Source organism: Pongo pygmaeus, chromosome 2 (genome assembly GCF_028885625.2).
Source record: "Pongo pygmaeus isolate AG05252 chromosome 2, NHGRI_mPonPyg2-v2.0_pri, whole genome shotgun sequence".
Classification (NCBI taxonomy): Eukaryota; Metazoa; Chordata; class Mammalia; order Primates; family Hominidae; genus Pongo; species Pongo pygmaeus.
The window spans coordinates 179594906-179607691 of NC_085930.1; positions in this window are offsets into that span (position 1 = coordinate 179594906).

A 12786-nucleotide genomic window follows, 5' to 3' on the forward strand; every position below is an offset into this window, starting at 1 on the left:
ATTGAGGTGCTCTCTAAAGTTTGAGAACCCCTGAAAAAGGTTCAATGAATATGGGCATTGGAACAGACCATTGCAGAAAGATGAGTCATATGAAGGAACTGGGAGCCAGAAAAGTAAAGGGATTTCCCCAAGGGTGTATTGCCAGGGTGTCATTTCCTATTACCTAGGGCTCTAAAATGAAGGGGTTGTAGTGTTGGGGAGCTGCTCCTTTCTTGAACTAGCCACTCCATCAGAATGAGAGCTGCCTTTATCTTATTTGGCCCATCCTTCTGGTCTTGGGGTGAGAGCCTAATTCAGGCTGGGCCAATCACAGTACCTCACTGCCCTGAGATAACTGGGATCAGCCCAGGAGGGCAGCTTTTCATCTAAATTGCACCAGCCAGAGCCCATTCTTTATTGGAGCCGTGGGATAGAGCACATTTCTCTGATAGCAAAACCGGAAAGATGTGAGTCTAGAAGCTCTTAGCAGCTGTCATTCCAGCTGTGTGGAAAGAGTGAGTCTGGGAAAATGAGGCCAAAATGCAGAGAGAAGTGGAGGCCAAAGAACACAGAATTTCATGATATATGGGGGGCTTGATTCCATAGTTTCTGAGGCTAGCTTCATAAAAGCCCTTTGGTTACATAAACCAACACCCCCACCAATTCCTTTACTTTTCCTATTTGGGTTTTGTCAATTGCAACCAAAATAATTCTGACTTGGCAGAGACTCTAGTTATAGACACATTCCTACAAAGTCCAAGTCCATTTTTCCCTCTTCCTTTGGAGGATTTCACCTTTTCTTTCACCAGCCATGTGTTCTGAATGAGACCATGGCCTTCTTCCTTTGCCAGAACATTAGGTCCAGAAGATGGATGGGAGACCCAAGTCAGGCCAATCAAGTTCTTTCCTGGAACTTTTCAAACTGCAGTTGTGAGAGGACACCACTTTTCTCCATTTAGAAGAGCTTCCAGTATCCATGGTGTCCATAAGTCTTGTGAAGAAGCTTATCTGTAGGAAAGGAGAGGAAGCAGAAATGAGAGATGGGGAGCAGGGAGCTCAACAACATTGAGGTGTCTCATTCTAGGTGACCCTGGAGGAGCCAGCGACATGGTTTTTGGTCAAAGCGAGTATGAAGTGAGTCACTGTCACTTTCAATCAAAAAAGTCCACGTGGATAGAGGGCTTCCCGAACCAATTGGCTTAGACCTTAAGCCTGAGGAAGTCTCATATGTGGGCTGCTGCTTGTAAATTTATGCAAGGAAAAAGGGTGAGGTTTTATCACTAACGTTTATCCTAACTTAAACCCACAGACACCTTCCTTACCCACCTCCACCACACCTCTACTCCCCCCACACCTCTATTCCCTATACTAGCTGGCTAAATCAGAGTTCAGGAAAAAAGCAACCACCTTAGGATTTCAAACAAAGGGAATTTAATACAGGAAATTGGTTGTAGATAATGGAACAGCAGAGAAGTCAAGCAGGATGATGAGGTAACTCATAGCTGGAAGCCACTAACAGGGGATGAAGAGGCAATAGGAGGAGGCTGTGACTAAAACCCAGAGGCTAGGGCCACCTAGGGGGAGCTGGGACCATGGTGGGACTGCCTCTTGAGGGCTAAGACCACAGAGGGAAGGGGCCTTGTAGGATCTGGGACCAGGGAGGTGACTCAGCCCCTGCTAAATACCTCACCCGAAGCACAGCAAAAGAGGGAAAAATACCGTGGTTTCTCCCCTTCTCCTGCCCTCCAGTCATCTGCCAGTGCCTCTCTTTGGTTGACCTACCCAGTCAGAAGTCCAGGGAGCCTGGGAAATGTAGACAGAGGGTAGGCCAGACAATGGCTCTCAGAGCACATGCATAGTTAAGCCTGAATATGGCAAGAACAGATCAAGGATTAGGGAGCCTCAAAATCTGGAAGCTGCTCAGACCTCATGGGGCAGGGTGAGGGCTACTCTCTGAGTGCCTGCCAGTAAATACTTCACAAATGAGTCTGGGCTTGCTTAGGACATCGATTCAAAACCGATTCCCAAATCTACCTTCCCGTTGGAACTGGTCATGCTTCGGCAGCACACAGAAGGTCCTACAATACTACTGCTCAGGTTCAGGGATGACTTTGTTTCTCTTCCTCTGCTTGCTCCCTGGAACCCAAGCCAGATCCTGGTTCTGAACCATCTCCTTTCCCATTGATGCTACCGTGATTGTGCACTCTGGAGTTTCTCCCCTATCCATTCTTGCTGTCTCTGTATCTCCTCAAGACCGCACCATCTCCTTCCTGGATGCCTCCTGCCTTTCCTCCTTCGAGTCTAGCTTCTGCTTTGTCAATATCAAGATCTCAACAGGTGCTTCCCTGGCTTGTCATCCTTTGAGTTCCCCCTTTGCCCGCTGCATAAATGCAACTGCCTTAGCTTGGCATGCAAGGCCCTTCAGAAACCTTCCTGGCCTTTATTAAAAATATACACATAAGGATCTTTGATTATGAGCAAGAGAAACAGACTCTGGATAGACGAAACAAAAGAGGGATTTTTTTGGGGGGAGGGGGAGTTTGGGAAACAGAGTTTTGGGGGAAGAAAATTTAGTTTTTCAGAAAAACCAAACTCAGGGAAGGGCAAGCAAAAAGTAGACAGTTTTGCAAGGGTTCTGTTGCTAGGATGAAGGAACTCCAGCTGTGTTCAGTCTTTTTGTCACTTGGTTTAAGATTAAAATACTAGAAGGTAGCATCTGATTGGCTTAGAAAAGTCATGTGCCTGCCCCTGAGCCAATCACTGTATGTAGCTAGGGAAATTGGGTCAGGCCTAGGTCCTATGCTCCATATATACTTTTTTCACTGGGGGTTGGTGGGGTGAAAAAGAGGAGGGTTTCCCCAAAGAAATTAAGGTGCTTAGGGGACATGAAAGGATCCAAGGTAACGCATGTCTATTACATTCACCAATATCCCAAAGTATGATTCAATCATTCTTATTGTCTTCTCCCTGCGCCTTGCCCCATAATCTCATCAAGATGGTCCTTGGGAGAGAATCAATCATCACTAAACAAGAGACTCTTTATAAGAACAATATCCTGGAGAATTAATTATTGTAAATTTTAAACTCTTTCCCTAAAACGATTTATATTTTCAGTAAATCTAAAAAGCTTTTATTAATGAAAAATCTCCCCTCATTCTGCCTTCTGTTCAGAACGGAATAGAATTCTGAATAAGCAGGCCTTCAGGGTATGAGGCTAGATACATAATTCATGGCTGCACTGTGTTTTCACATCTGGGCTTCCTTAGAGCTTATTGATAGTTTATTAAGACTTAAACATTTTCGTATTATTTAAAAATTCACAAACTCTTAAAACTTTGATTATCTTAAAATGAGTTTTATGAGTGTCTGCTAAAATCATATTATTCATTCATTCATTCATTTGTTAATTAGTTAACTAATCAAGCAAACATTTAATGAGCACTTGTTATGTGCCAGCCATGCATTAGCCACCAGATATAAAAAGGAAGCACAGAGACAGTACCAGGCTCAAATAACTCAGAGTCTAGTGGCAAAGTCAGGCATGTCATGAATAATAATGATATTAGTTTATTATCATTGTCATCTTTAATGTACTTTGAAAAGTTACACCTGAAATGATTTAATTTTTTTTTTTTAGACAGGGTCTCACTCTGTTGCTCAGGCTGCAATGCAGTGGCGTGATCTTGGCTCATGGAAACCTCTGCCTCCTGGGCTCAAGCGATTCTTATGCCTCAACCTCCTGAGTAGCTGGGATTACAGGCATGAGCCACCACACCAGGCTAATTTTTGTGGTTTTAGTAGAGACGAGGTTTTGCAATGTTGGCCAGGCTGGTCTCAAACTCCTGGCCTCAAGTGATCCACCCATCTCCCCCTCCCCAAGTGCTGGGATTATAGGCATGAGCCGCCATGCCCGGCCCTGGCTGAGAGGGGAAAATAAAATACCAACAGACGCACATCATTACACAGATTAAATATAAGAGGCTAAAGAATATTTGATGTGGCCGGGCGTGGTGGCACGTGCCTGTAATCCCAGCACTTTGGGAGCCCGAGGCGGGCAGATCATGAGGTCAGGAGATCAAGACCATCCTGGCCAACATGGTGAAACCCTGTCTCTCCTAAAAATACAAAAATTAGTTGGGCTTGGTGGTGCATGCCTGTAATCCCAGCTACTTGGGAGGCTGAGGCAGTAGAATCTCTTGAACCAGGGAGTCAGAAGTTGCAGTGAGGTGAGATGGTGCCACGGCATTCCAGCCTGGCAACAGAGCGAGACTCCATCTCAAAAAAAAAAAAAATTTGATGTATAAATGCATATTGACTTCAACTACGTCTTCCCCCAAGGTTGTACCTTTTTTGTGGGCGTGGAAAGTCAGCCAATTCCTAAACTTCCTAAAATTTATTGACTTAATTATGAGCAAAAACAGTGAGATACTGGCACAGAAGTGCCATCTTCAGGCTTCTGTGGGACGTCCCGCTGAGACCTGCAGAGGAGTATGCTGTTTCTTCTTAGAGCTGGAACTTAGTTGAAGGCATCACTCTTTTGCTTGTCAGAATAATTAAAAAACTCTCCAGGTGTCAGAGCTCAGCTTCTACTGTGTCAAGTGCAGCAAAAACGTAGCTGACTCAGTTGGCACTGGCATGTACATAAAATGCATGGCCAGGTACAGTTTAGCAGAGCAGACTGGAGAATCGAAGCAATGATCCTCATGCATATGTTACCCATATTTTCTCTGCTTCCTTGCATGCTCCATTGTCCCATCAGACTTCACTTAAAAAATACCAGTTCAGGCCAGGCACGGTGGCTCACGCCTGTAATCCCAGCACTTTGGGAGGCCGAGGTGGGTGGATCACCTGAGGTCAGGAGTTCGAGGCCAGCCTGGGCCAACATGGTGAAACCCCATCTCTACTAAAAATACAAAAATTAGCCTGGCGTGGTGGTGCATGCCTGTAATCCCAGCTACTCGGGAGGCTAAGGCAGGAGAATCACTTGAACCCGGGAGGTGGAGGTTGCAGTGAGCCGAGTTGTTGCCATCGCACTCCAGCCTGGGCGACAGAGAAGGACTCTGTCCCCACTACCAAAAAAACAAAACACCAGTTCAATGACCAAATTATTAAGAATTTCAAGATGTTGACAGCCGAGCATTAAAGCAAGTGCTGGGTCCTTCTGCTTGCAGGGCCTGTAAGATCACACAGGTTGCATGTCCATGGAGCTGGTCCTGGCCTTTATTCTATCAGGCTGGGAGCCTAGATAAAATTTTGATTAAGTCTGTAAGAATAAGACAATAGATTTTGGGGGAAACTTGTAGCCTAAGTCACACTTTCTAAGAATTCTATAAGGAAGGTATCATCTCCTTTTTCCATGTTAAGAGACTGGGCTTCAGGGAGATGAGGTAACGAGCCAAGATTACAGAGCTAGCAAGTATCAAGGTCAATATTTGAACCCATGTCTTCTAAAGTTAAAGCCAGTTCTCTTACTGCTGTGGTATGCTTAGAGTTTATGAAATGAAACTGAATTATGTTTAATAAAATACAGTGAGATGAGAATGTAAAAAACACACATCTTTCTCATAGGATATTAAAGAAACATTTTTTTTAAAACAATAACCATACAACACACATGTATTAATTCACTTCATTCTTGCAACAGTCCCATGAATTAGAGGCTGTTAACATATCCCATTTTATAGATGAGAAAACAGAGGCAGGGAAACGTTAAGGAAATTGCCTAAGGTTTCACAGCCAGGATTATAAACTTTGCAGTCTGGATGTAAAGCCTGAGGTAGTAACCGCTACTCTAGCCTTCAAGTGCAACTTACTCCCTAAGAAAGTGGAATGAGGCGCGGTGGTGGGCGCCTGTAGTCCCAGCTACTCCGGAGGCTGAGGCCGGAGAATGGCGTGAACCCGGGAGGCGGAGCTTGCAGTGAGCCGAGATCGCGCCACTGCACTCCAGCCTGGGAGAAACCGAGACTCCGTCTCAAAAAAAAAAAAAAAAAAAAAAGAGAGAAAGTGGAATGAAGGCCAGATGCAGTGGCTCATGCCTGTAATCCCAGCACTTTGGGAGGCTGAGGTAGGAGGATTTCTTGAGCCCAGGAGTTCAAGACTAGCCTGGGCAACATGGAGAAACCCTGTCTCTAGAAAAAATATGAAGATTAGCCTGGCGTGTTGGCGCACACCTATAGTCGCAGCTACCCAGGAGTCTGAGGTGGGAGGATAGCTTGAGCCTGGGAGGTCAAGGCTGAGGCAGTGAGCCTTGATGGCACCACTGCACTCCACCCAGGGTGACAGAATGAGACTCTGTTAAAAAAAAAAAAAAAAAAAAAGAAAGAATGGAAAGCCTTTTTTTTCCTTCGGTTTTAGAGTTTTATTCCATTAAATGGGAAAAGTTCATTGCTTAATGTATATTTTAACTACCTTAGACTATTGTTTTAATTTTTGAAATTAGAATAAAAATAAAATTTTACTCTTGAAAGAGACTTCATTCATTCACTTATTTATTTATTTTTTTTAAGGACAAAAAACCAAACACCGCATGTTCTCACTCATGGGAGGGAATTGAACAATGAGAACACATGGACACAGGAAGGGGAACATCAGGCACCGGGGCCTGTTGTGGGGTGAGGAGAGGGGGGAGGGATAGCATTAGGAGATATACCTAATGCTAAATGACTAGTTAATGGGTGCAGCACACCAACATGGCACATGTATACATATGTAACAAACCTGCACATTGTGCACATGTACCCTAAAACTTAAAGTATAATTAAAAATAAAAAAAAAAGGAAAGCCATTTTAATAAAAGGACAGTTTCAGACTTAGTATAAGATTTTTTAGGCCAGGCGCAGTGGCTCACTTCTGTAATCCCAGTACTTTGGGAGGCTGAGGCAGGTGGATCACTTGAGGTCAGGAGTTCGAGACCAACTTGACCAACATGATGAAATCCAGTCCCTACTAAAAATACAAAAAATTAGCTGGGTGTGGTGGTGGGTGCCTGTAATCCCAGCTACTTGCGAGGCTGAGGCAGGAGAATCACTTGAACCTGGGAGGCGGAGGTTGCAGTGAGCCAAGATCGTGCCACTGCACTCCAGCCTGGGCGACAGAGCCAGACTGTCTCAAAAAAAGAAAGAAAGAAAAAAAAAGGGCCGGGCGTGGTGGCTCACACCTGTACTCCCAGCACTTTGGGAGGCCAAGGTGGGTGGATCACCTGAGGTCAGGAGTGGAGATCAGCCTGGCTAATGTGGCAAAACCCCATCTCTACTAAAAATACAAAAAGTAGCTGGGTGTGGTGGTGCATGCCTGTGATCCCAGCTATTTGGGAGGCAGAGACAGGAGGATCGCTTGAACCGGGAGGCTGAAGTTGCAGTGATCCAAGATTGTGCCACTGCACTCCAGCCTGGATGACAGAGTGAGACTCCATCTCAAAAAAAAAAAAAAGATTTTTTAACCCAAATACTTTCCCAGTTAAAAATGTTAGTTTAGGGGTAGGGTTAAATTCTGGACCTGTTGGCTTTTCAAAACAGATTTTCTTAGAAAATAATCTTTTGTCTGTAGTCAATTGGAAAATAAAGGGAACTCAAGCTTCTCTATGGTATAGGGGCTCTTGGATATTTGTATCTCTGGAAAGAGGAAATATAGACTCATATTCTCTACCATGTCACAAACAGATTTTCAGGAAATAAGGGGAATTCTCTATGGAAGGAAATAAACTCTCTTGTAGGCCTTGAGGTCCTAATTAATGACAGGGATGTATGCAGAAAGTAAAGGCACACACAAATACTTTTTGGTAGATGTGGTTCACCGGGGGCAGCACTCGTTAGCAAGTCCCAGTGTTGTTAAGGTGAGGGAATGGACAGTGTTCAGGCTGTAGATTTGGTTGGCAAACAAAATGCCAAAATGAGTGGGTACGCTCTGTTTTCAGCAAAGAAATCATTGGGCTGGAAAACCCTCAAAATATCAATCATTCATCAAGACCTCTTTAGGAAAACAATATTAGGATTTTTGCACATAGCCCTTTTGAAGTTAACCAGTTTTGGCTTAAAACTTGAAAATAAAACAAGAGCGCACACTAGATCAAGAGGTCTTTTTAAGCCACTTTTGATCCTGGAAGACCCCTAGAGGGAAGACAGAGCCTTGGTATTGTTAAAAAAAAAAAAAAAAAAAAAATTGGCTTCAGGATGGAAAAGAAAGAGAGCCAGGATTCTGATTTCTCAGTCCTGTACTTTCCCTCCAAGGGAGGGTGCTGGGCCAAGCTGTGGCTGGGAGGCCATCAAAGACTCCTTCTGTGTATTAAGATTTAGAATTTATTTCTGATGTCATGATAAGGACAAAAGAATCTCACACTGTGTCAGGCTGGGGTAGCTGCTGTGCTCCTGATGGGGAGAAGGATTGGGTAAGTGTCTTCCTGGAGGCCACCTCCAAAGCCAGGCGTTGTCTCCGGAACAAATCCAACTTTCATTTCGTAGCCTGTTAGAGAGTTTTTCCCCATGAATGCCTCTGAACCCTCCTTGAACCCCAGAATGTTTCAGCTAGCAATGTCACTTGAAGTTAACAAGTTCCATCTGTTTGCCCCCCACAGTGAAAGTTGTTTTTCCTTTTATTTGTTCTCAAATTGTCTCCTGTCCCTTTGCCCCATCCATAGTTCATTTGGTTGCCGTCAAATTTGCTCTCCTCATCTCATTAGGTCATTAAATGAATTCCAGCACCTGAAAAGAGCAGTTTTTAAGATTCAAGTTTTGCTGAAGAATTGAGGTAAAACATTTTGTGGGCAACTGACGATATGGGTACAGCAATATGTGGATTAGCTTCACGTGCATCCGCCTTCTAACCTATTAAGTGGAAACAAAAGTTCCATGGGATGTGTGAGAAGAAAACAAAACATGTTTCAATTTCATTTTCAAAGCACTAAATTGCCATATAATGATAAGTGATAAAAATGCCTCTAAATTCCATCTATTTTTTTTTCAATAACCAGCTGGGCATTTTTTAGAAACTTAGAATTCATCATATTATGAATTCAAATTAGTGTGTTCTTAGGAAAGATACTAGAATGTGTCTTTGTTCTGTCAAATGAATTTATTTTTTAATGATCAGATCTTGAGAGTTTGCTAGAAAATGCCACTAAACTTCAAGATGTAATTCTTCTCTAATATACTTTCTTATATGGATAGATAATTCCACATTTTTGTCTTTTAACCAGTGGTGTAGCTTAAATATTAGGCCACCAAAATTTTAAGAGAGGATTTCTCTCAGTTTGATTATTATAAAAAAACAGACCATAGCCTCCTAACCGTTTCTTTTTCTCTTCCCGTCCCCCCTTTTTATATCTTTCTTCACATTTTATGTATAGGACTCATGCCATTTTTTATATCTATACTATTAGATCTTATAAGAAGATTCTCATTCTGCAAACTTTTATCCCTCTGGCAATAAATGTACATACTTATGTTTATTTAATTGTATATAGATGTGCAACTGCAATAATGTATCATGTACGGCATAAAATGTACACAAAAAGTTAAATAGGAAAAAATGAAATAAGGTTTTAATTTTATTTCATATTATTTATTAATGATACAAGCTTTTTTTTTTGTTAGTAATAATATTTTAGTGAGATCAATATTTGAACCTACTTCATTATTTAATATTTGGGATAAAAACATTCAAAAGTCTGATTCTTAGTTCAGTTAATTTTATTACTTCGTTTCAGTGGCTGCTTTAGCTGAAAAAAAAAATCTCATATGGATACATAGAACCATACAGCAGAAATGCATAATCATATGGTTATACCCTGTGTCAAAGGGTATAATGCAAAGATTTATATTAAACATTTTGCAAAGATTTACATTAAAATTTGGCAGTAGTTTCTCCATTTTCCTTGATGCCTTTCAGTTGTTCTTGGAAGCTAATCAGAATATGTTGCGTTTTTGTATTTCTTTTTCTTTTCTTTTCTTTTTTATGAGATGGAATCTCACTCTGTCACCCAGGCTGGAGTGCAATGGTGCGATCTTGGTTCACTGCAGCCTCCACCTCCCAGGTTGCAGCAATTCTCCTGCCTTAGCCTACCAGGTAGCTGGGATTACAGGCACACGCAACCATGCCCAGCTACTTTTTTTCAGTAGAGACGGGGTTTCACCATGTTGGCCAGGCTGGTCTCAAATTCCAGACCTCAGATGATCTCCCTGCCTTGGCCTCCCAAACTGCTAGGATTACAGGTGTGAGCCACTGCGCCCGGCTGCATTTTTGTATTTCTAAAAAATGGCTTGAAAGCCCATGGAGACTCTTGATTTGTAAGATTACTTAACCAGGTTTAAAAATTCTAAATTTTCTCCTATATATGATAGGACTATTTTTATGGATGACACATAATATTTTCATTAATAAGATAATATGCCTGTCCAAATATCTTTGTTCAAAATGGTCTCTCCATAGAACTCATTTCATTTGAAAAGCAATTAAAAGCAATTGCTTTCTCATGAGTTCACAGATTATTTCTCATAAAATCACAGATTAACAGTGCTTATTTTTATTTTATTTATTTATTTATTTTTTTGGAGACAGTCTCACTCTGTTGCCCAGGCTGAAGTGCAGTGGCACCATCTCAGCTCACTGCAATCTCTGCCTCCGGGGTTCAAGCGATTCTCCTGCCTCCGCCTCCTAAGCAGCTGAGATTACAGGCGCCCTGCACCACACCTGGCTAATTTTTTATGTTTAGTAGGGATGGGGTTTCACCATGTTGGCCAGGCTGGTCTCAAACTCTTGACCTCAGGTGATCCACCTGCCTCGTCCTCCCAATGTGCTGGGATTACAGGCGTGAGCCACTGTGCCCGGCCTTATTTTGTTTTTAAATTCTTGTTACATGGCAAACTTTTGTATTTTTGGCTTCACTGTTTTCGCTGCAATGGCTATTTTATGGTATCTTTGCAGGAATCTTTAAAAATGACTAGTTGTTTTTTATGGGGTTAGTTTAGAAGAAACAGATAATGCAATGTAAACGTCTACTTAAATGGGCATTTATAATCTACCAACTATCATATCTCAAATGAAGAGTGACGGTGGCACTGCCCACCCCTCTTCATTGATGAGGATCCTTTATCCTCGGGAGCACCTGATGACCCGCGTGGTCATCAGACCACAGAAGGATGCTCTGATGAATACGTGACTCCATCTAAATCCATAGTAAACTCCATGATACAATACAATACGACACAAATTAGGCCTTACATATTAAATATAAGGCTTAATTTTTCTTAATCCCGAGACTAAAAACATTTTAGAAAATTAAATAATATTTTCTTTTTTGTATCTTTTTGGAGGCTTCTGATCCACAGGGGAAGAGAGAGAGAGACATATAAACCAATAACTGTATTCAACATGTAAAATGCTATGTACATGAAAAAAAGAATGCTATGGGAACTTGTGGGGGAGGGAGGGAGACAGAGGGCAAATTCCAGAAAGTCAAAGAGAGGAGATATTTTTGAGACGAAGTTGAAGAATAAATGGGAGTATGCTGAACCAACAAGTGGGCCAAGGACATTCAAGAAGACACAAGAAAAGAGAGTGTGCTCAGGAAACACTGAGGAGCTGGTTGAGGTCAGGATATAAGATGCCTGGGGGAGGGGCAGCCATGAACCTGGAGAGCTGGGTGTGATGCGGGCTGTGAGGGGCATTGCTCTGTTGGCAGTAGGGAGCCACTGAAGATTTTAAGGGGAAAAATGACTTCAGTGAAGGATATATTTCATTTACAAATCATGAACCATATACACATGTTGTACATAATTACATTTTTGGCAGATGTGGATAAAATTCTGTTCGATCTAATTTAACAAATAATTATTGGCCATTATGGCAAGCGGTATCCCCAAATTTGGTGGAACAATTAAGCTGAATATTTACAATGAAATACACAGATGTATGCATTTGTCCTTTAAAATTGTAATTTTCTGGAAATCTTTGACATCTGGAACAAATTCACACCAGTATTTAGTCCCTAACAGTATATATGTTTAGGGTTTATGTTGTAGCACTATGTTATGAATAAGGCAGTGTTATGACATTCTTCGGAGATCAATGACATCTAAGTTCAAGGCTGACCTATAGATATGGTATTCTATGCTATCATGAAGGTGACCGTATTTCCAGAATCCCCAGTACACTTTTCTTCCTAACTGAGAATTTATATGTATGAAATGATTAAATCATACTTACATCCTGAAAGAAACAAAACAAAACCAATATGTATGTAGGCCAGACATCCAAACTAATGAACTCTGAGTGTGAATTCCTTCTGCTGATGGAATATAAGCATCCTAAACCTATATATGCTATGTAGAGAGAGTGGCCTGTGTATAATGTGGCCTTGAGAGGATAGCTTCTATTATTTGTGTCATTGTTTGGAAAGAGGTGCCAGGATACCTTCTTGGTTTGTCAATGAGAACATGACAAATATTTGAAAAGGCCCTTCGGTCATAAGAAATAAAGATTATTTTTATTTCTGATTAGAAAAGTAAAATATGCTTTGAAGAACAGCTAGAGAAAACAAAAAAGTATAAAAAAGAAAATGCAAAACCACCCCAAATCAGAAATTTTAGAGGTAACAATCATTAACACTTTATATAATCTTCTTCCAAATATTTTTCTATGCTATATAAAATACACACTTATTCAAAACTAAATACATACTAAATATACATTTTGCATCCTACTTTTAAAATTTAACATAATTGCCATTCCTTATGTCATTAAACATTCTTTGAAAACTTGTTTTTAGATGGCTATACATAATTGAGTTTTATAGATATACCATAATTAATTTAA